Source organism: Balaenoptera borealis, assembly GCF_965194805.1.
Source record: "Balaenoptera borealis genome assembly, chromosome: 8".
NCBI classification, from domain to species: domain Eukaryota; kingdom Metazoa; phylum Chordata; class Mammalia; order Artiodactyla; family Balaenopteridae; genus Balaenoptera; species Balaenoptera borealis.
In genome coordinates this window covers 81512718-81539807 of record NC_138865.1, presented here as the reverse complement: position 1 = coordinate 81539807, position 27090 = coordinate 81512718, and the positions used below count along the sequence as shown (strand labels likewise).

General features: G+C 37.6%; 1 pseudogene across 1 annotated transcript in view; it reads right to left on the bottom strand.

The window, feature by feature from the left end:
• Positions 1–2352: 2352 nt before the first annotated feature.
• LOC309633095 (putative zinc finger protein 487 pseudogene) overlaps positions 2353–27090 on the bottom strand; it is a 276450-nt pseudogene continuing 251712 nt past the window's right edge. The window contains exon 2 of the transcript XR_014249587.1: positions 2353–27090. This exon is cut by the window's right edge and continues 13731 nt beyond it. The product of XR_014249587.1 is annotated as a putative zinc finger protein 487 pseudogene (transcript).

The window sequence follows — 27090 nt, the reverse complement described above, 5'->3', positions numbered from 1 at the left end:
TTACATATATGGGCAGAACAAGCTACAATTATTTTTATGCCCACAAAGATATAGATTATTATAAGCAACAGTGTTAATCCCATTCTCTTAAGGCCAAGTTCTTGAAACTGTGCTAGCCATAGATCTAGTACTTTTTTATAAACAAGAGGCAGGGGATATGGAGGGGACTTTGTCCTTGGCAGGGGATGGGGGTGGGTGCAGGGTTCTGCTCATTTCCACCAGCGCGTGCTGTGCACCGGCAGGAGCTAGGTTTGAGGCAACTAGGCTGCACCTAAGGGTCTGGGCAAGCAGGCAGTTAAGGGCCATGGCCTTGCTGGCTCCAAAAGAGGCACAGAGACCCAGACACAGGAAGGGAGAATGCATGTGTCAGTGGAGACAGAGATTGGAGTTATGCAGCTGTAAGCCAAGGAACACCAAGGATGGAGAGCCACCACCAGAAGCTGAGAGAAAGACATGGAAGAGATTCTCCCCTAGAGCCTTCAGAGACTGCATGGCCCTGCTGACATCTTGATTTCAGACTTCTAGCCACCAGAACTGGAAGAATAATTCCTATTATTTTAAGCCACCCAGTTTGTGGTACTTTGCTACTGCAGCCCTCGGAAATGAATATACAGACCTTCAAAAGTGGCCCTGAGACAACTGACTTTTCCATTTGCAAAAAAAAAATGAAAGTAAATCATTAATTTATACCATTAAAAAAATTCCAGATAGATTAAAAATATAAACACGAAAAGCAAAACTTCAGCCTTTTGGAAGAATATCTTTGTAACCTCAGTCTAGAAAAGAGTTTCTTAAACAAAAAGCAAAAAAGACCTAAGGAAAGATTGATATATTTGCATCAAAACTTAAAACTTCTATACAGTAAATATAGCATAAATAAAATTAAAAGATATGCCACAGTCTAGGAGAAAGTATTTGTAACCTAATGTAGTCAACAAATAAATATACAAGTTATATAAACAAATCCTGGAAATGAAAGAACAGGTGATCCAATTAAATACATATTTATCTCCAAGCTCATGGTATTGTTGCCTATATTTCAATTATCTGAATGCTCTAGCATATGTTATTTTTCTATCTCTAAAATATAGAGACTCTTTTGAAAAACATAATAACAATACCGGAGAAACTAATAACCCCTGAATATCATGAAATATCTGTGGTCGTAGATACCACAGTCAACAGATGCCACAGCCAATGATGGATACATAAACCTACACATGTGATAAAATTGCACAGAACTAAACACACATACTCAAAAGTGAGTAGAAATAAAATTGAGAAACTCTGAACTAATTGGTGGATTATATCAATAATATCATTATCCTGGCTGATATCTGTACTATATTTTTACAAGATGTTACCACTGGGGGAAACTGGGTACAGGGTACAAGGGGTCTCTCTGTATTACTTCTTACAACTGCATCTTACAATCTACAATTATCTCAATAAAAATTTCAATTAAAACAAAAAAATACACAGGTATTAAGTATGGGACAACTTATACATTTCATATTCATATTAAAATTATGAAATAAAAACTTTGAGTTATTAAGCAAATATATATATACTTCCTACTATAATGTTGTGTTCCAGGAAGCAAACCTATCATGAAAAGTTTCTCTATATAGCATACTTATACATATTCTGCAAAAGAAAAGGTCTCCTTTTTAAACATTTTTTGACACTGTAACATCTTCAAGATATTAATAAAGTTATCAAATATTAATTATTTGCTACTCAATGAAATATCACTTCTAGGCAAAAGATTTCTCATATATATTGGGTCCCCCACCTCAGCCCCAGGTTGTCTCTGCTATGCAGTGAGTCCTAAAAGAGGGTGAAGGTTTCAGGATGTTGACAGGGGTTTCTTCTTAGTGCTGTTTCTCTGCTGTTTAGTGAAGTTGAGATGCTGGTGGAAGGTTCCATTACACCTGTAGTGTTTCTCCCTAGTGTGTTCTCTGATGTGTTATGAGGAATGACTCTGATAGAAGGTTTTCCCACATTGGTTACATTCATAGGGTTTCTCCCCTGTGTAGGTGCTCTGATGTACTGTGAGGGATGACTTATGGTAGAAAGTTTTCCCACACTCATTACATTTATAAGGCTTCTCCCCTGTGTGTGTTTTCTGATGCTCTCTCAGTTTTGACTTCACAGAGAAGGATTTTCCACATTTGTGACATCCATAGGGTTTCTCTCCTGTGTAAGTCCTCTGATGATTAATGAAGTTTGGCTTCTGGGAGAAAGTTTTCCCACATTCCTTACATTCATAGGGTTTCTCCCCAGTATGTATTCTCTTATGTACTGTGAGAGCTGACCTATCACTGAAGGTTTTCTGACATTCATTACACGGAGATTTGACTTCTCACAGAAATTTTTTCCACATTCATTACATTCATAGGGTTTCTCCCCTGTGTGTGTTCTCTGATGTACTGTGAGGCCTGACCTATACCCAAAGGTTTTCCCACAGTTGGTGCATTCATAGGGTTTCTCCCCTCTGTGTATCCTCTGATGTAGGATGAGAGATGATTTATGGCTGAAGGTTTTCCCACATTCACTATACTCATAGAGTTTTTCTCTTATATCTGTTGTCTGATATGTAGGAAGCTTTGGCTTCTTGCAAAATGCAGTAGCACACTGATTAACTTTATATACTTTTTTCCCTATATGTGTTTCTTGATGCTGAATGAAATTTGGCTTCTTGCAGAATACTTCCCAATCTTCATAACAGTCAAAGGTTTTCTCTCCTTTATAAATTCGCTGAAGGAGTGACTTCTTGCTGAAACTATTCTCACTTTCAACACACTCATATTATCTCTTCCCCATGATAACTCCATGGTGCTTATTTAAAGTTGACTTCTCACGAACAGACCACCTCCCACAGTCATTCAATTCATAGTGATTCTCCCTTATATGAGTTCCCTGATGAACACTGAATGTTGGTCTATCAGAAAAGGCTTTGACATGTTCATTACATCCATAGGGCTTCTCCCATGAGCTTGCTCTCTTATGGGTAATGAAAGTTGCCCCCTCATTGAAGGCTTTCCCACATTCAGTATATTCAAAAGAAAGCTTCAGAGTTTGAGTATCTTGATGCTGAAATAAGTCCTCATTTTGACTCATGGCTTTTCCAGTTCTATCATATGCTAAAGATTTCTCTCTAGAATGAGAATTCTTGTGCTTTGTACAGAGGAGTAATTTCCCATGTGTATTAAACTCATCAAGATGCCTTACAAAGGAGTGTCTATTACTAATGATTAATTCTGAAAGAGAATCCAAATTCATTCCATATGAGTCATATTTACGAGGTATTTTTCCTCATAAAATAAAGTTTGTATCCAGAGAAAATGTTTTTCCTAATACACTATTTCTCTCTTCAGTCGGTGTTTTGTTGTTGACAAAACCAACTTTCCACCAATGCTGGTCTTCCTTTTCCTGGCTCTTCTCCATCAGGTCAACTATGAAGAAGTCTGGGTGGCTCTGACTTTGGGACTCTTCCTCTCACATCCATGGCTCTTCTCCTTGCTGCAATTTGAAAATCACCTCTGGTTTGGTAACACAGTACCCCACTGAGATGAGGTGGCTGTAGTTCTCCAGCATCACGTCCCTGTACAGGGTTCTCTGAGCAGGGTCCAGGTGCTGCCACTCCTCCTGAGTGAAGCCCATGGTCACATCCTCAAATGACACTGGCCCCTGAGATCTGTTCATTTTCTGTGGATCGAGGAAACATGCAGAGAACTACAAAGTTTGGGCTCTCCTGAAACCTGGCTCAAACCTCAGGTTCTCACAGTCTGACGGGTGGCTTGCGGAGCACGAGGATCACATGGTGCAATCAGCTACGCAAATCTAGCGTCTGCTCTTTCTTGGCCTTGATCCTCCTCTGTTCTGCAGCCCTGGTGGGAGGGCTCCACTCAGATGAGCCATCTTCCCGGTGGGATTCCTCTTTATCTCACAAGATCGGCTTTGTTCCTAGGAACCAGGACCGGAACTTCACAGCGATGTCCTTTGGCTCAGTGCAGGGACGGGCACAACGCCAGATTTAGGCGCAACTGTTTTTTAGGGAGGAAGCAGATGTGGATGTGCCTCCTAGCGCCGCCTCCCGCCGGCTCTCCGTTCTCGAGGCACTCGCTAGCCGCTCTGATCACTTTCCTGACCTGATACAGTGGAAGGGCGAGGACTCCCTGCCATCCTCACAGAGTGCGCGGCGGCCTCAGGACAGTGGCCGGCAACACCACAGCGGCCTCTCTGGGGACTCGCAGGCGCCGTAAGCGCACGAGGGCCAGTCTCGAACAAGCCACGGCAGCAGCTGCCTCTGGCCGGGATAGGGGCCTGAACCCCGCCCCCACTCCAGCTCGGCCGCCCTTCGCACCGCCAAGCCCCAACCGCGCTCCAGTGCCCGCCGCAGCCCCTATATATTTTAAAAGTGACGCCTCAAACAAAACTCAAGACACTTTCAGTGTAAAGGGATAAGCAAAAAGTACTATATAAAACCTATCCAAAAGACATAATACCGGACAAAGGACTAAGGAAATAAGCACTTTTATGGATAAAGCCATGACATAATGATAAAAAAAAAAGTCCTCTGTCCAAAAGTACTCTGACCTTTTGATCATTCTAAGGCACTGGCAAAAGTTTGTCCAGACACGCTTTTGGCTTTCTCTTCAGAGAACACTTTCCTTAGGGTGAATATCCTCATGTTAGCGTCTTTTTCAGCCTGCAACAGACTGAGAATGTCTCAAATCATGAAGTCCTGGTGTCTTTTTGATTAACAGTTCTTCCTCGATATAACTCATTCCTCTTGCATTTTATTATAAGCAATAAGAAGAAACTAGGCCACACTTTCAACCCTTTGCTTGGAAATCACAGGCTAAATATCCAGCTTCATCATTTACAAGCTTTGCTTTTCACATAACTGCAGGACACAATTCAGCTAACTTTCTACCATTTTCTTCCAATTTCCAATAACATGCTCATTTCATTTTCATCTGAATCCCCACTGGCAGAGCCTTTCATGTCATATTTCTATAAAGTCTGTTCATGAGGACTTAGGTTTTCTCTAAAACAATAAATGTTTTCTCTACCATGCTCTTCACTTCTTTCTGAGCCCTCAGTAACACAGTGGTTAACATCCATATTTCCACTAGCAGTCTCTTTAAGGCTGTCTGGGCTTGTTCTATCGGGCTCCTCAAAATTCTTTCCTCCGCTGCTCACTGTCTAATTCCAAAGGAACTTTCACATTTTAAGGTCACATTATAAGGTTTCACATTCCAGATATCAAAAGAGCAAATTTCTATTGCTGCTATAAGAAATTTCCACAAATTTAGTAACTTAAAATAATACATATGTATTACCTTACAATTTGGGAGGGGTCAAAAGTCTGAAGTGTGTTTCAATGAGCTAAAACCCAGGTGTCAGCAGAGCTGCATTCCTTGTAGAGGTTCTAGGGGAGAATCCATTTCCTTGCTTTCTCCAGCTTCTAGAGGCCATCAACCTTCCTTGGCTTGTAGCCTCCTTCCATCTTCAAAGCCAATGGTCAGTTAACTCTTTCTCATACTGCATCACGCTGACACTTTTAAGAATCCTGCTGATTATACTGGGACCACCCAGATAATCCATGATAAAGCCCTTATTTTAAAGTCAGATGCCTAGAATCCTTAATTCCGTCTACAATCTTAATTGCCCCTTGTCATGCAACAAAACAAACTAACAGGTTCTAAGGATTAGGCAGTGGACCTCTTTGGAAGTGGAAGTGCCAGTATTCTGCCTACCAAAGACATGATGTAAGAATTTTTAAAATTAAGGGCATTTTTTTTTTTGGAAAAAAACAGTAAAGTGAAGATACACACACAAACACAATCAAAAATGAAGAATGGACAAATCTCTGGATGTAGTACCAATTTTAAATGTACAAAAGACTATTTTTTTTAAGCCTACAAGATTCAAATGAACATTACAACCAGCCTTCTGAAACCAGATCATTCTCCTCTAATGCAAAGTTCAAGGAAAACCAAATAGAGGAACAGGTTTTCAACTCATTTTATGACACTATTAAACTGTTAATACTATTATCTGACAAGAACACTATGAGAAAGGACCACAGCAGACAAATTTCAAATAATATATTAATTTAAATTTTAAGTAAATTGTAATTAAATTAAATAAATTTAAAATAAATAAATCACAGACAAAATTTGATAAGGCCATCAATGCATAACAAACAATAGTAACAATCATAACCAATTTGAGCTTTTTCCCTGGAAGTCAAGTAATTTTCAAGGAGTTCAAGGATGGTTTTACCCTGAGAACTATCAGTATAATCTGCTACATTAATAAATTAAAGGAAGAACGACATATCATCATCTCAATAGAAGCAGAAAATGTAATGCAGAGAGTAAATTGAATTTTCTTAACTACTATTCTTAACCAATAAAAGTTATCATCCGAAAACTTACAGTAAATTTCATACTCAAATGTAAAATATTAGAAACTTTCAAGTCCAGTTAAAAACCATGAATGCAAGATCTTACTACTTCTATTCAGCAATGTACTGAAAATTTTAGCCGGAAAAACAAAACAAGAAAAAGAAGTAAAATACATAAAGATTTTGAAGTATGGCAAGCATTGTTGGTTGCTGACCCAATAGCTCTTCCTCTGCCTTCTATGCTGCTAGAGTTTGCTTCCCTCTAGAGAGGCAAAAAGCACCATACATGTATTTTTCCAGCATCTCTTGAAGTTAGAGAACATTTGCTGAGAGATTCCCTGGAAGGATCACTGCCTTCATTTCTGTCCTTTCAATTACTATTCAAACAACATTTCCCAGGCTTAGTGTTCTTCCAACTTTCTGGAGCAATTAGCATTGTTAAACACTCTTTGGGCCACTATGATATTGATCTAACTTGTTATGCATCTCTTACCTCACTACCACTCTCCCCATTCTGCCTCATTTTTTCCCTCTATCATAAAAAGAGTTTTCCAAAAGGTTCCCAAATCCAGCCTTTGGATGTCTTTCCTTCACCAGTGTCTCAGCTGTATGCACCAGAACGCTTATCCCCTATCACCTTTGTTGACATAACTTTCACATTTGTATCTCCTGCTCTAACCTCACTACGAATGGCACACTTGCGTACTTGCCTTTCCATATCATGAGTGTTCTGCTGGTAACCTAGATTCAGCAAAGTTCATAATCTTACACTGAAGATCTGCTTCTTGACACTGTTTTTCTATGAATAAGTTACCTTAAGTCTTTGTATAAATAGTCATTACTACTACACCATAATTTTTATAGCTACGCAGGCTCAAATCTTAGCTTTGTCCTAATATTCTCTTCCCTACATTCCACTGCCAAACTGATCGCCAAGTCTTAATGCAACCATGAAATGGTTCTACCAAGGCAAAATGGTGTTTTCCTGTTTAAATTTCCATGGACATTTCATAACTTAAACCTTCAATATTACTTACTGGGGTAGCTAGTGTCCAAAGATGGTCCCAAATGAACCACATCATCTGATATTCCTTACTATATACTCCCCTCCCACATTGAAACTAAGCTTGCTGGCTTTGGGACACATATTAACCAACAGAATATGGCAGGGGTGCCAATTCCAGGACTAGATTTTAAGAGGACAGGCAGATTTCACTTCCTTTCTCTTGGAATCCTCACTTTTGGGAACACTGAATCACCATGTAATAAGTCCTGCTTTCCTGAAGGCCAGTCCACACCTGGAGAAACCATAGGGAGAGGCCACATGAAGAGGGAGAGAGTACTAGCTATGGCAGCATCCTTGTCAAGATTATATATGACTTCAGTCCCAGCCGACTTCTGACTTCCATCATATGACACAGCAGAAAATCCACCCAGTCAACCCAGAGAATCATGAGGCGAAAATAAGTGGGGTTGCTCTCTTAAGCTATTAGAGGTAGTTTATTTCACAGTAGTAGCTAATCCAAACACCAACCTAAATCTGTGTGAAAATAACATTAGTATACCTCAATGGTGTAAAGAACTGAAGCTGAGATTTGACCAGGGTGAGACTCAGCTTACTTATAACTGATTTACAGCATTTATTCTCTAAACATGCTATACTCTCCTATCGCTAAGTCTATGATCATGTGAGCCTCTGAGAGGAAGGTCTCCAAGCATGGACAGCCCTGTATGCTTATTAAAAACTTACCAATCCTTCAAGATCAGGTTTTGTGATTCTCTTTTCCTATGAGCTCCCCTAAAGTTTTCAAAGGAATGTGGCTTTGTCCATCTCTTTTGAATCACCAAATTACTTTGCCTCTCATTTATGTGGTTTATTTAATTTTCTTTTGTCTTTTGCTTTTTGAGAATAGGTCTTTCTTGTCTACTGAATTAAAATGTACTTCTTCATCTGTGCCTCTCAACAATGCATTATAGAAATAATAGAATATTTGTTGAATGAGAGTTATAAATCCTCAATGTGCAGCTAATTTTTCAGGGCAAAATAGCAAAGACAAAGTAATTGGGAAAGAGTTCTGTTTGGACAATGCTAAGATCGGGGTGACTGAAATGCAGGGAGTGTCAGATAAATTTTTCAAGACTATTTTTGACATCATATTTTAAAAATTAGCCAATCATATTTAACAAATTTCCCTGGATATACTTCTCTAATATTATTTTCCATCACCATACTAAACCATCATAATACTCTGATTCCTAATATTCTAACATTTTGGTGTCCTGGCTCTCCAAACCCAGATAAGGCATGACAATCCTTTGTCTTTCTACCAGTCTCAATTTGTGTTTCAGAGAATACAGCTACAAAGCAAAGAATAAGCTATTTAATTTTTCTCTGTGTTTATTAATCATAAATATTAAAAACTAGAGTAAAATATAACATAAAAACTCATGCTTAATTACAAATAGGAATAGATGCTCATTTCTTAACACACAGGGAAAACAAAAAACCCAAAGATTTGAAGTACGGTATGAAATGCACCAAAAAGAATACCAGGGTAAAGTAGTCTCAAATTTAAAATAGTAGCTAATAATAATTATTAGTGAGGGAAATTGCATTAGCATCGATAACACAGCTGTTGAAACCTCACAACACATAACAAGCTGTGTTGTTGCACAGCAGTCAGAATGAGTGGGAGCTTAATAAGTGCTATCCTTGGTAATAAATTAACATCAGACTTTGAATATGCACAAAAATTGACCAACCCAAGCAAAAATATTTCTGCTTTCCCCCATGGAATTTTTCCTGGCAGTAAAATAAATGAAATCATCATTTAACTCTTCTCACCTGGCACCAGGGTCAGCTCTAGGTAAAATGCCGCTATAAGAAAGCCTCTGGCTTGTTGCTACTTAGAGCAATGTCGGCATCACCCCTGAGCTTGTTAGAAATGCAGAATCTCAGGGCTACCCAGAACTCCTGAGCCTAAACCTGCAGTTGAACAAGGTCCCCCAGGAAATTGGCTTGCATATTAAAGTTTGAAAAGTCCTTCTCCAGTTCATCTCACTTCTTGGTTTCCTCCTTTGATCCACTTCCCTACAGGGCGTTCTTCCCTGGATAAATCATTCTTTGTACCAGGCAAGTAGGCAAGTAGCTATTTTACAGGCAGAGCAATATGTTCATAACCTGCCCTTGCTGTTACTTTCTTCTTCTAACATTGTACCCGTCAATGCCTTCCCTGAGTCATCAAGCGGGCTGGCCTGATTCAGGGCAAACCAAAAGATTTTCATCTCTCTGTGATGTTTCATCCCCTTTTCACTAGAGCACAGAGAAAAGAGAAGGCAACGTTGGCCACTCTTACTCTTCCTTGCCAACTTCCCTCTTCCCTGCTGCCTTCAGAGATAGGGGCAATTAACACCCAGGGTGAGTTCAAAGAAAGCCCACTAGTATTTTCATCCATTTGCAAAATTATCACAGAATCTTCCCACTTTTAACAGAGACACGGTAGTAGCTTTAAACAAGCATTCTTCTATCCAGAGGTCTGAACTATTACAGATGTAGAAACTGTTGAATTTCTAGAGCAAAAGACAGTCTAATACCTATGTAATCAGAACACATATCACGAATTGTGCTTGATGACTTCAAGTTCATGTAAAATAAGATAGAGCTTAACTAGCAGTTATTTATTTTAATACCTCTGTAAGACTTTTTTTTTTTTTTCCTGAAAAGAAAATTAATATGCTTCTGATATGGAAGAGTGAGCTTTTAAGAAACCAGTCCTCTCACAAAGAACAGTCATCATCCCTGGCCAAAATGCAAAAAAAACCCAAAAAGCAAAACAACCCCCCCCCCCAAACCTAATGGAAAGATCTAGAGGGATCTGGAGACTAATAAGCAGGCATATCTGGGGGGGAGAGTTGAAATTTGGAGCAACTGTATAGAGTTCCTTGTTTTGTTGCAGCTTTACCCTGAGGTCAGCCACAGTTGAAGTGATGGTTAAAATTATGATTAAAAAAACTAATCATCTTTTAACCCAGAGGAATCAGAGAAAGGAGGCTGAGAGTAACAACAACTACTAGAGAGTGATAAAGGAACCCCAGAGTGGAGAGAGGCAGAGAAGGAAATCACTGGCTGACCCTGAATCAGGCTTGCACAGGGATGAATAAAAGCAACGAAGACCTGAGGCTTAAATAACTGAACTCAGAGCTGAACCACTGCCCACCACAGGTAGTGATGGTCAGCAATTTTCATCTATCTGAATTAACTGTCTGAACGAAACAAAACTATCAACATTTGTTGAAGCAATATAACAATCCAAATAATCCACAACACAACATTTATAATATCCAGTATATAACCCCAAAATTAGCTGACACACCAAGAGCCAGGAAAATGTAACTCGTTCTCAAAGGAAAAGACAATTGATAAACGCTAATGTTACCGAACCAGGTTTGTTTTGCCTGATGCACAGCAAGCCAAACACTGAGGCGCCAAGGTTTGCAGCAAAGAAAGGGTTTATTCACAAGGCAGCCAAGAGAGGAGATAGAAGAACAAGTCTCAGACTCGCCTCCCCGAAGACAAAGGGCTTGGGGTATTTATGGGATAAAGAATAAAGAAGTATAGCAATCTGAGGCCTGAGGAACGGTGATTACGAAAAGGTGCAGTAATTGTTCTGCACGAGTGTAGCTAAGCTACAGACCTCTGTAGGTTCAAAAAATGGAAGCACTTAGCATGATCTGAGGGTGGACTTTTGGCCTTCTGATGTCAAAAAGTCACCAAGCAGACACTCACACATGCCCAGCTGGAAAGTCAGTGGTCCTATCCAGTCTTAACTGGCTCAGTTCGAACTAGACACAGCTGACTCCAAGTTCCTATAAAACAATGCAGGCAAACATCTTATTGTTTAGGCTACATGCCACTTGGAGGACATGCAGGTCTTTTGTAGAGGACCTTGATTAGTTAAGGCCGGTGAAATGGATTTGACTAAGGATTACCCACCGTTTCACTAACCCTGAGATGACCCAGACGCTGGACCCGTTAGACAAGGACTTTAGAGTCATTATTTTAACTATGATCAGTGAGGTTAAAAAAACAAAAACAAAAACACTTCTGTTGAATGGAAAAATAGAAACAGCACATAAGTAGGAAAAATGAAAAAAAATAAAGAACCAAAGGGAAACTTTAAACTAAAAATATAAAATCTCAAATTAAAAATTCACTGGAGTATATAATAGCAGAATACAAGATGACGAAGGAAGACTTGATGATCTTAAAAACAGATCGATAGAAAATATTACATTTGGAGAAGAGACAGAAAAAGCCCAGAAAAAAAGTAAAAAGAGCCTCAGAGATCTATGGGACATTTGCAAAAGGTCTTATATACAGCTGTTTATCCCAGAAGAGAAAATGGGGCAGAAGAGGTATTTGGGCACATAATGACTGAAAACTTCCCGATTTGGTGAAAGATATACATTTATAGATTAAAAAAACTTAGCAAACTTCAAATTGACTTAATTCCAAGAACACATACCTGGACATATCAAGTCAAATAAAGGAACGCTAAGAGAATTTGTCCTGACAAGACAATGCTGCAAAAAAAAAAAAAAGTTTTTCAGACTGAAGAGAAATTATATCAGAGGGAAATTCAGATCTTCAGGAATGAATAAAAATCATCCAAAATGGCAATCAATGTTTAAACAAATGATTACAAAAGCATGGGTAATTATAAAAGACTTTTTCTCTCACAATTTATTTAAAATATATATGACTTTAAAGAAAAAATTGAGGAGTTAATAATGTATTCAAAGAGCTAGAACTAAGCAGTCCATAAAAAATTAGAATAGAATTCTATAAAATATTCATAGGAATGTAGGAAATGAAAACAAAGGATGAGAAATATAGATAACAAATTGAAAACAAATGTTAGTAGACTAAATTTTGCCATTAAAAGAAAGAGATTATCAGAATAGATATAAAAGCAAGATCTAACTGAATGCAAAGAAAATGTTTAGGTAAACACACAGAAAAATATATGATGCAAACAGGAAGTATATAAAGCTGACCTATATTTAATGCTTTTACATAAAATAAACTTTAAGGCAAACAGTATGATCAGAGATAAAGAGGTACATTGCATAACTATAAAATAAATGTATATATGCCTAAAAATCCTCAAAATATGTGAAGCAGCAATTCTGAGAGTACATAGCAGTGGTTCTCAGCAGAGGATTTTGACTATTTGTGGGGACATCATTATGACAATAATGATTACAAGGTACTATTAGCATTTAGTGGCCAGAGGCTCAAGATGTTGGACATTCTGCAGGTCGTGGAATGCTTCACACATGAAGAAAAGTTTCTTATCCAACATGACTTCCCAATTTCTTACCAGACATGTGGTAAAAACATTTTTTGAAGTTATCTAAGCCCAGAAATTAACCAATAAACACAAAGAATTTTCATACAGTGTTAATTTACCTTGAATTCTCCAACAATGCAACTCCCATGAAAGTCAAGGGATGACTATGCTTTCATTTGGTTTTTATTTTTATTTTCTGGAACTTACCGAGAGTTCTACATGGTTTCATGAACAAATGTCATGAACAGCAATGTCTCTTTCAGGATTTGAATCACCAACAAAACACATCTGCATTGGTTTGCATATGCAGCTGCCAGATTCATAATGATTCTGTTATAGGAGCTAGTGTCTATTTTAGCTGTCCTGACATATAATCATGCCCAAATGTTAACACATAGAAGTAAATATAATTTTATTACAAACTACTTGCATTTCTTCATATATTATATGTAGGGAATTGTGTTAGATTTCTCAGATTATGCGTATAGATGAATTTGATTTCAGGACAGTGAAAGCAGAATGACAAATTAGGTTGTTGGATCTGACAGAGTAGATATCTACTGATCTAAAGGGAAGGCAAGTGCACAAATGATTATTAAAATATGAAACACTTCTAAAATGGAGGAATGTACAGAGCAAAGAAGTTGTATTAGTTTCCTAGTGCTACTGTAAAAAAACTACCATAAACTTAGTGGCTTAACATATGAGAAATTGATTCCTTTGTAGTTCTGGAGACCAGAAGTCTGAAATGGGTTTCACTGGCCTAAAATCAAAGTGTTGGCAAGGCTGCACTACCTCTAGCATCTCTAGGGAATAATTCACCTCTTTGCTTTTTCCATCTTCTAGTGGCTGCCTGTATTCCTTGGCTTGCGACCCCTTCCTCCATCTTTAAGGCACATCACTCCAATCTCTGTGTCTGTCGCTATGTAGCCTTCTCCCTCTGCCTCAAGGACACTTATGATTACATTCGAGGCCACTTGGATAATCCAGAATAACTTAATCACATCAGCAAAGTCACATCTGACATATAAAGTAAAATCATAGATTCCAAGGATCAGGACCTGGATATCCTTGGAGGGCATTATTCAACCTCCCACAGAGGGAGGGGTATGTGAGAAGGCACACCCATGTCAACCTGGGTAGTTAAGGCCTCACAAAAGAGCAAGTGTTAGTACAAGGCCTGGACAGCATGTGGCTTGTTAAAAATTAATAATAACAAGAACAAAGTACAAGAGGGATTAGACAGGGTTTGGAATAGAAGGGTTTTTCCAGAGTGAAGAAAGCTAAGGGAAACATAAAGGGGGGGGGGGGGGTGGAGGGGGCATGAGAAAGAATGCCATGTTTGAGGGAAGGGCAGTGAGCTCAATATCACTGCAGCTTAAGACAAAATGGACAGTGGAATGGCTCACATACAACTCTCTATGAGATACAAAACAAAATTTAGATTTTTTTTCTCCTGTAGACAGTGGTGAGTTATTGAGGAATTCTAAGCAGGGCAATAATACAATCATATTAGAAAGAGCCCTTGGATGGAGGTCACTAGGCAGGGGGCAGCTAAGCATACAGGACAGGAGTATACTACAGATAATGAGGACCTGAATAATATCCTCTAAGAATGTCTTTTTTCTATTTCTATTTTCAATAATCATCTTATTTACAACCCTGTGTCTTTTAATGACAGCCCATAAATTGTGGAGTTTTCTTTTTTTTTAAACTCATTATTTCAGAATTTTAATATGCTGTGGGTCACACCAGGTCACACCATCTCTGAAGACAGTCAAAGAGCAGTAACAGGCCAATTCTCAGAAACCTCTGGGAAAATAAAAATAAATTTCAATCTCGGAAAGATCCACACAGGTGAACCTTTGCCCTACTTGATGGGAAATCACCTATGAGAAACGTTAATTCCAGTCCTAAAAGCCCAAAATGGAGGGTATTTTTTATATTATTCAATTTTTAAGTGTTGTATTATCTTACTTCTCAGGAATTTTTCTTTTAAAAGAAAGAAAGAAAAGAAAATCTATATTACAGCATTCCCATTAACATCCAAGAAGTAAAATATGTCTGCATTTGAAAAATCCTCCAGAAAGCTTCTTTTCCTGTTCCCTTTGTGAGAAAATTAAGGTTAAAAGTCAGAAAACTTGTTCTTGGCAGACAAATTTTTCATTCATTCAACATGATTTTAAAAAGGACATTTCTGAGTCTAAAGTACAATTAAACTTCCTGAGGCCCTTTCTTCATCCATAAAGTTGGAATAGTAGAAATATTTCATATTCTCCTCAACCGGCCTAAAATTTTACCACTGGGCAGTAGTGGATCATGATTTAACATTCTCAATTGTTTTCCACTATCACTGGAATGTAATTTACTATAAATTAACAATATAGACTTCCTCACAAAACTCCTTCCTTCCTCCCTGTTTCCCTCCCTCCCTTCCTTCCTTCACTTTGTGGCCTTTCCCTCTAATTTATCTTTAGTCTCACAAATAAAATTAAATTAAATATCAGTTACAGAGGAGGCAGTTTGGAATTAAATGTATTCACTATTTCTTTCAATCATGTAAAATCTATCATTGTTGGGGAGAGATCAAGATGGCAGAGTAGGAAGACACTGAGCTTACCTCCCTCCAGGAATACATCAAAGGTACATCTACATGTGGAGCAATTCTCACTGAAAACTCACTGGAGACTGGAAGAAATATTCTTATTCTTATACAACCAAGGCTGTAAGAAAGATACATAAAGAATCAAGTAGGAAGGGAAGAGAGGTGATGAGGTCAGGACCTGTAGCCCTAGGAGAGGACACAGAAGAAGAGGGGGATTACAGGGACAGAGCTATTCCCTTGTCGTAAGCGGTTAGAGCCACATATTGGGCACCCCAGCCCTGGAGTCTGACACCAGGAAGATGAGTCCCCTTAGCTGGTTAGAAAACCAGTGAAACTAAAAGGAGGGCTGTAAGAAACCTAGACTCTGCTGCTGAAGACCATACACACACTTGCTAGCTCTTGAAACATGGTGGAGAAAGCAGACTGAAACTGCCTGGGACTCTGGTCAGTTTCCCCTGACTGCTCCAGCACATGCCCCAGCCTGAACTGAGTGCCCACTCTGGCCCTGCTAGCTTTGTGCCACAGCTCCACACTAGGATGAGCTGCAGTTGAAGGAAGCTGGAGGGAGAACTCAGTTGTGAGGGATGGAACCAGCTCAGACCTGGAATGGCATGTGAGAAAGGCAGTGGAAGCCACTACTGGCACTTTACAGAGGCAGTGCATCAGAGGCAGTCCAGGACCCTGACTGGGGCTGGGGCCATCACAGCCTACACCCAGACCCACACCAAGCACCCTCTCCAGCCCCTACTGCTCCAGCACTGGGTGAGAATGCCAGTGCTGGGAGGGAGAGGTAAAAAAGCCAGATCGGACCCAACCCTCAGGGCTTCTGCTCCAGCATCTTGGGACCCAACTCTGACCCCAAAAGGTTGATGTTGCCACTGAACAGAGGAGAAGCCCTGGCTCACTCCTGGCTCTGGCCTTATCCCTGCCATCTCCAGCCCCACCTCCTACCAAGGTGAAAGCTGTCAGCACACCCTGGGGAAAGAAACAACAAGTTCTCACATTGGATCCAGCTCTCACACCAAAGTCACTGGGCACACACAGACTGTTTAGGGACACTCCCATACAAGGACACCCCTTCAAGACTGTAATAGATAACCATTCTACCTAATTTCATAGACAGAAAAATTTAAATAAAATGAGAAGACAGAGTAATTTGTTTCATTTGAAAGAACAAGAGAAAACCCCCCACAAAACAACTAACAAAACAGAAATAAATAATTTATCAGATAAAGTGTTTAAAACATTAGTAACAAGAATGCTAACTGTACTAGGGGAAAGACTAGATGAAACCAATAAGAATTTTAAAAAGGAACTAGAAAATATAAAAAAGAACCAGTCAGAAGTGAAAAATACAATAACAGAAATGAAAAGTACACTAGAAGAAATTAATAGCAGACTACATGATACAGAAGAATGCATAAGTGATCTGGAAGACAGAATAACGGAAATCATCCAATAAGTACAGCAAAAAGAAAAACAAATTTAAAAATGATAATAGTTTATGAGACCTCTGAGACAACATCATTATACCAACATTCATTATAGGGGTCCTAGAAGGATAAGGTGGGTGTAAAAAATGTATTTGATAAAACTATGGCTGAAAACGTTCTGAACCTGAAGAAGGAAACAGATATCCAGGTGCAGGAAGAACACAGGGTCCCAAACAAGATCAATCCAAACACACCCACACCAAGACACATCATAATTAAAATGGCAAAGGTTAAAGAGACAATTCTAAGGTCAGCAAGAGAATAATAAAGACTCATATACAAGGGAACCTCCAGAAGGCTATCAGTTGATTTTTCTGCAGAAACTTTGCAGGCCAGAAGGGAGTGGCATGATATATTTAAAGTGCTGAAAGGGAGAAATCTGCAACCTAGGATACTCTACTTAGCATCACTATCATTTAGAATTGAAGGAGAGATAAAGAACTTCTCAGACAAGCAAAAAATAAAAGAGTTCATCAATACTAAACCTACTCTAAAAGAAACTTAAAGGGTCTTCTCTAAGTGGAAAGGAAAAGTCTGTTGTAAAAAGCATTTATATGAAAGGAAAAACCTCAATAGTAAAGGCAAATATATGCTAAAGGCTGAAAATCAACCACTTAAATAAACTAGTATGAAGATTAGAAGACAAAAACTATATCAACTATAACTAAAATAAAGAGCTAAGGGATATGCATGGAAATGTAAAATATGACCTCAAAAACACAAAATGTTGGGGAGGGGACTAAAAAATGCAGATCTTTTAGAATGTGAACTTTAATGACTACCAGTTTAAAACAAGTAGATATAGTTATAGGGCAATATGTATGAACTTTATGGAAATGACAAATCAAATACCTACAATAGATACACAAAAACTAGAGAAAAGGAACACAAGCATAGCACTAAAGAAAACCATCAAACCACAAGGGAAGAAACTAAAAGAAGAAAAAAAACAGAGAAAAATTACAAAAACAACTAGAAAAAAAGTAACAAACTATAAATAAGCACATACCCATCAATTACCACTTTAAATGTTAATGGAAGTGATGTTCCAATCAAAAGACACAGGGTGGCTGACTGGATTAAAAAACAACACCCATTTATATGCTGCTTACAAGAGACTCACCTGGGCTAAAGACACAGACTAAAAGTGAGAGGATGGAAAAAGATATTTCATGCAAATGCAAATGATAAGAAAGTGGGGGTAGCAATATTCATGTCAGACAAAATAGACTTTAAAACAAAGGCTATAAGAAAAGACAAAGAAGGACATTATATAATGATAAAGGGATCAATTTAAGAAGAGGATATAACATTCATTAACATATATGCACCTAGTACAGGAGCACCTAAATATATAAAGCATATATTAACGGACATAAAGGGAGAAACTGACAATAATACAATAATCGTAAGGGACTTTAACACCCCACTTACATCAATAGACAGATCATCCAGACAGAAAATCAATAAGGCAATGGTGGTCTTAAGTGACCAAATAGATCAAGTGGACTTAATATATATTTACAGGACATTTTATACAGAAAGAGCAGAATACACATTCTTTTCAAGTACACATGTTCTCCAGGATAGATCACATGCCAGGCCACAAAACAAGTCTCAACAAATTTAAGAGGATAGAAATTATATCAAGCATGTTTTCAGACCACAACGGTATGAAACTAGAAATCAATTATAGGAAGAAAAATGGGAAAAACAAACACTTAGAGAATAAACAACATGCTACTAAACAACCAATGGGTAAATGAAGAAATTAAAGAGGAAATCAGAAAACACCTTGAAGCTATTGAAAATGAAAACCCAACTTTGCAAAATTTATGGGATGCAGCAAAAGGAGTTCTAGGAGGGAAGATTATAGCAATACAGGCCTACCTCAATAAACAAGAAAAATCTCAAACAACCTAACCTACCATATAAAGGAATTAGAAAAAGAACAACCAAAGCTCTAAGTCAGCAAAAGGAAGGAAATAATAAAAATCAGAGGAAATAAATAAGAGACCAAAAAAAACCCCTCAGATAAACAAAATAAGAAATTAAAGAGGAGAAATAAAAATCAATATTACAGAGATACCAAAAAAATCATAAGAGAATAATCTGAACAGTTATGTGCCAACAAATTAGACAACCTATGAAAAATGGACAAATTTCTAGAAACATACAACATTCCAAGACTGAATCAAGAAGAAATAGACAATCTGAACAGACCAATCACTAGTAGTAAAAATGAATTTATAATAAAGAAAACTCCCAGCAAACAAAAGTACAGGATTGGAGAGCTTCACAGGGGAATTCTATCAAACATATAAAGAAGAACTAATACCTATTCTCAAACTATTCCAAAAAATTGAGGTGTATGGAACATTCTCAAATTTGTTCTACGAGGCCACTATCACCCTGATACCAAAAACAGACAAAAACACTAAAAAAAAAAAAAAAAAAAAAAGAGAAGAGGAAAAGAAAAGAAAATTACAGGTCAACATCTCTGATGAATATAGATGCAAAAATCCTCAACAAAATATTAGCAAACTGAATTCAACAATATATAAAAAGGATCATACATCTTGTTCAAGTGGGATTTATTCCAGGGATGCAAGGATGGTTCAATATCCACAAATCAATCAATGTGATATACCACATTTACAAAAGGAAGAATACAAATCAAATGATCTTCTCAATAGATGCAGATGTTGACAAAATTCAATATCCATTCATGATAAAAACTCTCACCAAAATTGATATGGAGGAAACAAATCTCAACATAATAAAGACCATTATGACAAACCAACAGCTAACATCAAACTCAATGGTGAAAAGCTGAAAGCTTTTCCTCTAAAATCAGGAACAAGACAAGGATGCCCACTCTTGCCACTTCTATTTAACCTAGTATTGGAAGTCCTAGCCACAGCAACGAAAAAAGAAAAAGAAACAAAAGGCATCCATATTGAAAGGAAAGAAGTAAAACTGTCATTTTTTGCAGATGACATGATACTCTATATAGAGAACCCTAAAGTCTCCACCAAAAAACACTAGATTTAGTAAATGAATTCAGTAAAGTTGTAGGATACAAGATTAATATACAGAAAGCTGTTGCTATTCTATACACTAATAATGACCTGACAGAAAGAGAAAGCAAGAAAACTATCCTGTTTAAAATTGCATCAAAAAAAAGTACCTGGGAATAAACTTAATCAAGGAATTGAAAGACCTGTACTCTGAAAACTATAAAACATTGATGAAAGACATTGAAGATGATACAAAGAAATGGAAAGATATCCTGTGTTCTTAGATTGAAAGAATTAATATTTTGAAAATGTCCACACTACCCAAAGCAATCTACAGATTTAATGGAATCTCTTTCAAAACACCCCTGACATTTTTCACAGAACTAGAACAAATAATTGTAAAATTTATATGAAACCACAAAAGATCCCAAATTGACAAAACAATCTTAAGAAAAAAGAACAAAGCTGGAGGAATCACACTCCCTGACTTCAGACTGTACTACAAGGCTACAGTAATCAAAACCACATGGTACTAGCACAAAAACAGACACATAGCTCAATGGAACAGAATAGAGAACCCAGAGCTAAACCCACATAGTAATGGTCAACTAATCTACAACAAAGGAGGCAAGAATATACAATGGAGAAAAGACAGTCTTTTCAACAAGTTGTGCTGGGGAAAATGGACAGCTACATGTAGAAGAATGAAATTGGAACATTTTTCTCACACCAAGTACAAAAATAAACTCAAAATGGATTAAAGACCTAAATATAGGACCTGAAACCATAATACTCCTAGAAGAGAACACAGGCAGAACTCCCTTTGACATAAACTGTAGCAATATTTTTTGTATCTGTCTCCTAAGGCAAAAGAAATACAAGCAAAAACAAACAAATAGGACCTAATTAAACTTAAAAACTTTTGCACAGCAAAGGAAACCATTGACAAAAGGAAAAGACAACCTATGGGATGGGAGAAAATATTTGCAAATAATATGCCCAAAAAGGGGTTAATATCCAAAATATGTAAAGAGCTCATACAGCTCAATATCAAAAAAACAAACAACCTGGGGACTTCCCTGGTAGTGCAGTGGTTAAGAATCCCCTTGCCAATGCTGGGGACATGGGTTCGAGCCCTGGTCCGGGAGGATCCCACATGCCGTGGAGCAACTAAGCCCGTGCACCACAACTACTGAGCCTGAGAGCCACAACTACTGAGCCTGCGTGCCACAACTACTGAAGCCCATGGTCTGCAACAAGAGAAGCCACCGCAATGAGAAACCCGCATACCACAATGAAGAGTAGCCCCCGCTCGCCACAACTAGAGAAAGCCTATGAGCAGCAACAAAGACCCAATGCAGCCAAAAATAAATAAAATAAATTTAAAAAAAAACAAAAAAACAACACAATCAATAACTGGACAAAACACCTGAATAGACAATTCTCCAAAGAAGACATACAGAGGGTGAATAGGCACATGAGAAGATGCTCAACATTACTAATTATCAAAGAAATGCAAATTAAAATCACAATGAGAGATCACCTCACACTTGTCAGGATGGCTGTCATCAAAAAGTCTACAAATAACAAAGGTTGGAGAGGATGTGGAGAAAAGGGATCCCTTGTATACTGTGGGTGGGAATGTAAACTGGTGCAGCCACTATGGAAAAGTGTGGACCCTCTGAAAAAAAATAAAAATAGAACTACCATATGATTCAGCAGTTCCACTCCTGGATCTATATCCAAAGGAAATGAAAACACAATTTGAAAAGATACATGTACCACCATTTTCATAGCAGCATTTACAATAGCCAAGATATGAAAGCAACCTAAGTGTCCATCAACCTAAGTGTCCATATGTCCAACAGACGAATGGATAAAGAAGATGTGATGTGATGTGATATGATGTGTGTGTGTGTGTGTGTGTGTATTACTCAGCCATAAAAAGAATGATATTCTGCCATATGCAACAATGTGGATGGACCTAGAGGGTATTATGCTTAGTGAAATAAGTCAGATAGAGAAAGACAAACACTGTATGTTATCACTTATATGTGGAATCTAAAAAATAAAACAAATGAATAAAAATAAAACAGAAACAGACTCACAGATATAGAGAACAAAGTAGTGGTTACCAGTGGGGAGAAGGAAGGGGGAGGGGCAAGATGAGTTAGGGGATTAAGAGATACAAACTACTATGTATAACATAAATAAGCAACAAGAATATATTACATAACACAGGGAAATACAGCCATTATTTTATAATAACTTTAAATGGAGTATAATCTAAAAATATTGAATCACTACACTGTACGTCTGAAACTAATATAATATTGTAAATCAACTATATGTCAATAAAGAAAATTATCACTGCTCAAGCACTCACTCTGCCTCACTCAATGAAGTTGAGATAGGAATGCAGCTGTAAGGCCACAGACCAATGGTTCTCAAAATGTAGTCCCTGGAATAACAGGACCATCGTCACCTGGGAACTTGATAAAAATGCAAATTCTTAGACTCACCCCATATTTACTGGATCAGAAATCAGTGATCTGTGTTTTAACAACCCCTCCAGATGATACTGATACACCCTAAAGTTTGATGAGCACTGTCATAGACAACACAAGAAGTCTTAGACTGTCATCTGCAAAATGAGGATAATAATAATGACAAATACACAGGACTATTGTCATGTTTAAATAGAATGATGTTCTGGAAAGCATAATAGGTGTTAAATACATATTTGTTCAGACAATGATAATTATGTACCTGCTGAGTGTAAGACACAGGTGTAGGAACTGAAAGAACATGAATCAGAAACAGACTTCAAGCAAGCTTTAGTTTGATCTGGGATTGGGGGAATGAGTACCATGCAGAACAATAATGGAAATATTGGAATAATGAAATATTGGAATAATGGAATAAGTGCCCTAATTAAGGTGCAGATAAAGTGCCCTGATGAATGTGCAGATAAAGGACTGGCACAGGAAGATCAGGATAGGAGGCTGTACCTCGAGAGAAACTATTATTTGAGGGAGGCTTCTAAGGGTTGGTAGGATCTGGAAACATAAGGATGGAGATTAGGACATCTCAGACTTCTGAAATGGCTTGTGCAAAGATATGCAGGTTGAAGAATACAGCATATATACAGAAAATAAATTCGATGGCTAAAATATAAGGGTACCTTGGAGGAATGGAAAATGAAGTTGGAAAATCAGATTAGCAACAGATTGTGCAAGATACCAGGCTAAGGATTTTGAACTTTAGTATTTAGATAACAGAGATCCAATAAAAAGTTTTGGACAGGGGAGTGATATATACGGGAGAGTTCCCAGTGTCAAGATTAAGATCTGCTTTAAAAAATAATGTTAAGTAGAGAGATCAGAAAGTAGGCTGATTTTCTAGTCAACAAACTTTCAGCGAATATCTGCTATTTATTGTGGTAGACACATGGACACAAAGATCCAAAGTTGTAATACTTGCCTTCAGGGAGTCAACATGACTCACTAGTGATGAAGTGATAGACTATCAGATGCTAGTGATCAAGGTTGACTATTAGATGCTAAGCAAGAAGGAAGTAAAGGTAAGCCATAAAAGGGATATTTGATTACTGAAGGAGTTAAGGCAGAAAAGAATTATCTTGGAGTCTTCCAAATTAAGGCTGCCCTCCTCTCCCCACAGCAGATCATATTTTAGGTCTAGATTGCAATGAAATTGAAGTCATAAGATAATGAAAATCAAAGTCTAATTATGTCCCAGTAATTATAGTGCTGGGTTTAAACCTTCAATGCGTTTAGGTTATGTGTGAACTTAATATGTTTTAATTAGTAAAACTGAATGGTTTTTAATGTATCCCTGATGTGAGATGAATGAAGCCTCCAATATTAAACTATCTCATGTTATTTAAGGTTGTATGTAACAGATGGTAACTATATACCATTGAGTCACACAGTGGAATATCATCTCTATTAAACACTTATCTTAGTGGCTTTAAACCAAAAAAAGTTTTTGAGAATATATATATAAAACATTCAGCTGCCTGAACCGTTTCTAGACTGCATTACTCCTATAGGAGTAGATCATAGAGCTAAAATGGGAATAGACTCCAGAGGGATATCCCTGTTGCCTATAGTCAAGTTCCCAAAGATCAAGAAAATGTTGAATGGGGGATTGTCTCGCTCAATGCAGAATGAAAGTATCCATCATGACTTACAATCATATCTTCTTTCCCCTTCTTGATGACTCTGACAAACAAATTTTCCCTTAATCTTTTCCAGAAAAAGAAAAAAGAGAGATCCTATAGGTATACCAAAAAAGCAAACAAGTAAGAGATGAATGACAGGGGACTCACAGACATTACATGTTCTTCTCTCTAATCGGAAATAGAAAGCCTTTTTCTAGAAGGAGTCAGAGATTTTTGCATAGGCTGCTTGTGCATAATAATTAAAGTCTTTTCATTTGAACTGCTTCCCATTAGAAGGAAAAATGGAGGTCACGAGGCTCTCAAGCCCCATGTAAGGGATTTTCTTAAGGGTCTACCTTAATAGGAATTTTACTCCGAAGAAGACTGTTTCAGGTTAGATAGACAGTAAACAGCTACTTTCACCAGCTGACTCCATGTGAAATGCAAGGACACAAAAATTTTTACAAGAGTTAAGCTCCATTTGCCATAATTTCCATTATTAACAATACGGATGATTAAATGTTTACAAAACCTACTCACAGTTCACTACAATAAAAAATTCTAGAAATTAATTGTAAAATTCTAGAAATTGTTATATTTGGTAACTGGGAAGTTGCCAATTAACCATATGATTATTGAAGCATTTTATTGTTTCTTTACACTTTTCTTTGTATAACTGATCAAAGGGACTTTCAGAAAAGGAAACTTTATTTCCTTCTGGTGAGATGAATTTCAAATGGATATTTGGAAATGATATATCAGCTGCAGTCAGGTTTTGTCTTCTTCAGAATGAAGTTTCCCCCACTATTATTGCACTCCAGAAGTAGAAATTTCCTTTCCCATAATCCCATTCCCCAGGTCTACCTGTGGCTTAGAAGATTAGAATAAGATCATTGACACTCACAGTATGAAAAGCAAGGGTTAACAAGCTTGGATATTTTGTGGCTGTTGTTGTTGTTGTTGTTATGTTCATTGTAACTGTTTTTTGATGATGATGATGTCATAAATTACTTTGAAGAAAATAGGCACAAAAATCTTAGTTTAAGTATTACAGTAAACTCTTCTGAATGTTCCATCCTTGGATGGATACAGGGTACGATAATGGTAGGGAAAGTTTTGAAGCTGTGAAAGTGAGCAGAAAAGTGGCAAGTGAATTTAACATGATCCTAGGGCAAGGCAAAACATTCAAGAAAAATAAAAGTTGAACTCTCTTCAGAGAATCCTGGGCCCAAAGCAATCAATTATGATTCAGGAATGGGAGCAAAGAATTATCATAAATACTTTTCCAAGATGAAGCTTTATGGAGAAAAAATTCAAAAAAGAAACACATAAATCATCTAATGTTTAGAACCAATGTTTAGAAGCAAAACAAAATGTTACTGTCTTGTATAATATGATGGCCATTTTAATACTGTACACTTTATGGCACTCTGATTGCTTTAACTTCAAGGAATACATAGAATAGCTGTGGAGACAACAAGCATCTTTTGTGGTGGGTCAAAATATTTTTGTTGTTTAGTGTTGTTTATTTGGCTTCTCTTTGGGGAAGTCATCTCTTTTACATTTTTAAAAATGCAGTTCTCATAGAGTACACCAGAATGAATCCCATACCATCCCTAGCAGGAAGATTTATTTATAACCTATTATATCCAATTAGTGTTGAATGTCATACTGGCTGATCCAAGGAGGGACATGGGATACAATTCAGGCCAGTGAGTCATCTACATGACCTGTGTTTATGCTATGGGGAAAGAAATACAGGCTTTAACTAGGATCACTTACTGGAAATACCAGGGGAACCTAAAGTTGCCAGTGGCTATCTTTGCTATCATATGGATATTGCTTACCTGGAAAGAAAGCAACACACTGATAAGCAGAGCTGAGAGAAACAGGGAAAATGTGAGATTTCTAACGACATCATTTGAACTGCTAGGTACAGCTCTGGCCAGAATTCCAAATTCCATGTGTCAGTCAGTTCCCATTATCCTGACCAATACACTGTTTTAAAGCAATGATTTTACAGTCTTCCAAAGGGATACAGTATAACCAGAAAATCATGAAGAAGCAAAATAGTATAAAACTCGACTGGACTTACGCAGTAGATTTTAGAAATTGATATTATCCCCTGAAGCCGCCCCACCACTCACCAAAAAATTTTTGAGATGAATTAAACATTTACAAAGTGTGAAATAAATGTGAATTTCATTACTTAAAGAGTTTGTGCTGGCTAAAAAATATGTATATCATAAAAGCTTTAGTTACATTTACAAATTCTATTTTTACAATGCCTTAACAAGGGAAATGAAAGTTATTTGGGTATATCTTTTTTAAAAATGTTAAGTCTATTGTCAGAAGCAGAACTTGGGGCTACCTCTGTCATATATTAATTCATTTATTCAGTAAATAATTATCAAGCACCTACTATTGTGCCAGGGAATGTGTTTGGATCTGGAAATGAGTTATGATAGATGCATTTACTGCTTTCAAGAGGCTCTCCTTCTGGGAGAAAAGACAGACATATTTGCAATAAACATTATAGAGTGCAAAGATTATTGAGCAAATACAAGAAATGGTGGTAGAACAAAGGAAGAAGAGAGATAATTCTCTGGGACAAAAGAAGGGAAGTCAGAAGAGGCTTCATAGAAGAAATAATAATGGCCTAAGGTCTTGAGAAATGGAAAAGTTGGTCAGGCAGGAAAAGTATAGGGAGCGAAGGGCAACCTAAAATGCTCCAGCTATGGCTGGAGAGGAGCACTGGGGGCAGTGGAGTTTGGGGAAGTCGGGGGCAGGGGGCTGACAGCAGAAGAAGCTGGAGAAGTGGCCAAGGGCCATGTTGTAAAGAGGCTGAACATGCTTGGCCAAGAGCGTGACTTTATCCTACACTCTGTGGAGCTGTTGAAGAATTTTAATGAGGGAGGCACTATGAATCGTGGGTTTAACACAATGTGACAGTTCTGCTGCTCAGTTGTTTGGGTTCTTGCTGCTTCTCCATCTTCCCAGGAAGCAGGAATATTA